At 51.4% G+C, this 2,120-nt stretch overlaps 1 pseudogene; it reads left to right on the plus strand.

Moving 5' to 3' along the window:
- Positions 1 to 611: 611 nt before the first annotated feature.
- Positions 612 to 1,873, plus strand: LOC100473679 (annotated as a pseudogene).
- Positions 1,874 to 2,120: the final 247 nt, after the last annotated feature.

A 2,120-nucleotide genomic window follows, 5' to 3' on the forward strand; every position in this document is an offset into this window, starting at 1 on the left:
TTGGGACAGGACTGGGAAGAGGATACAGGTCTCTTGAGTCACAGTCCTGGCCTCCTTCCCTATTTGGCCTTGACCATAATTCTATTCTATTCATCCGTGCATTCATTCACTTATTCCTTCGTTCAGCAGATATGTTGGGCAGGGCTCAGCAGGAGGGGCCAGGGTCTCACCCTCAGGGAGGCCCAACCTCGGGGACACCGCCACCCCAGGCACCAATGATGCGGAGTAATTCATGCTAAGGGGCAGGTCTGCACCTTCCCCTACCCAAGAGGTGAAAGGGCATGCTGGACCCAGTGTCCCCTATGCTGAGGCCTACAGGAAAAGTAGAAGAGAAGAGGGAGGGCAAGAGTCCCTGGCAGGAGGAACAGCATGAGCAAAGACCCCACAGAGAGAGAATGGCCCCTTGGGAAAATATAAGCAGTTCCGTTTGGTTGGCTGTATCAAGACGTGATGAGCCATAGGCAGGAGTTTGAAATTAACCCAAAGACGATGAGAAGCAAACTGGTTTGAGGCTGGGGCACAGCATGGTCAGAGTGCAATCTAGAAAGATCAAAGATCGGCTCTGCACAGAAAAGGATTTTCCTGGAGCAGAGACATAGCCCTGGGCGACAATGGGTGTCACCGCAGGCAGGAGGTAATGGGGTCTGGAGCCATGACAGGGGCTGGGAGAGAAGGTGATAGATTCAAGAATGATTAGGAAGTAGATTCACCACGCTTGGTGACTGACTGTCACTTTGGCCAAGATGGAGTAACAGAGGCCAGATTTACTATTCCATTTGAAACCACCAACAATTCAGAAGAAAAATACATGAAGTAGTGGCTTTTGAGAAGGAACCATCTAAAAGGATGGGAGAACAGTGCCTGTTTCCCCCAGCCAGACTGGAAAACTCATAATTCACAAGGCAGGGGGTAGAGCACTTAGGAAGGTCCTGCCTCAGAGGTGGAGAATAAGACCCAGACTGAGCGTTGCTAAAACCCATCTAACAAATCATAAAGCAAGACCCAAAAGGATCCATTAGTTACCAAGTAATCTAACTGCTTCCTAGAACAAATGATGCCGGTGCTCCAGGAGGGCCTAGAGGACCCAGGTGCCCTGGAATGGGAGGCCGGTGGCTTCCCTGGAGGCTTCAGCAGTGGCATCTGGGGCCAGAGTGAGAGCCGTGGTCAGAGAGAGGCCACAGAGCTCTCAGAGGTAGGGCTGAGGACGAGGAGTGGATCGCTGACACCAAGCTGAGCCACCTGGTCAAGATCACAAAGACCAAGTCTCTGGAGGAGATCTATCTCTTCTCCCTGCCCATCAAGGAAGGAATCTGAGATTGCTGACTTTTTCCTGGGGACATCCTCTATGGATGAGGTTTGGAAGACTGTGTTGGTGCAGAAGCAGACCCGTGCTGGCCAGCGGACTGGGTTCAAGGCATTGGCTGCCATTGGAGATTACAATAAACACAGTGGTCTGGGTATTAAGTGCTTCAAGGAGGTACCCACTGCCATCCATGGGGCCATTATCCTGGCCAAGTTTCCACCATCCCGTGCAGCAAGAATACCAGGGGAGCAAGATCAGCAGACCCCACATTGTCCCATGCAGGGTGACCAGCCGCTGTGGCCCTGTGCTGGTGTGCCTTATCTCCAACACCAGGGGCATTGGCATTGTCTCAGCCCCTGTGCCCAAGAAGCTACTGATGACGACTGGTGTTGAGGATGGCTACATCTCAGCCAGGGACTACACTGCCACCCAGGGCAATTACACCAAGGCCACTTTTGATGCCATTCCCAAGACCTGTAGTTCTCTCACCCCAGTCTTTGGAAAGAGACTGTATTCACCAAGTCTCCCTATCAGGGATTCACTGAAACATCTTGTAAAGACGCACACTGAGTCTCTGTCCACAGGACCCAGCCTCCAGCTGTGGCCACCACATGTTTTATACAAGAAAAATAAAAGGAATTAAAGGCCTGTTAGATAGGAAGGAAGGGAGGGAGGGAGGGAGGAAGGGAGGGAGGAAGGGANCAGCTGTGGCCACCACATGTTTTATACAAGAAAAATAAAAGGAATTAAAGGCCTGTTAGATAGGAAGGAAGGAAGGAAGAGAGGGAGGGAGGAGGAAGGAAAGAAAGAAAGAAAG

This window comes from Ailuropoda melanoleuca, chromosome 7, assembly GCF_002007445.2.
Source record: "Ailuropoda melanoleuca isolate Jingjing chromosome 7, ASM200744v2, whole genome shotgun sequence".
Classification (NCBI taxonomy): domain Eukaryota; kingdom Metazoa; phylum Chordata; class Mammalia; order Carnivora; family Ursidae; genus Ailuropoda; species Ailuropoda melanoleuca.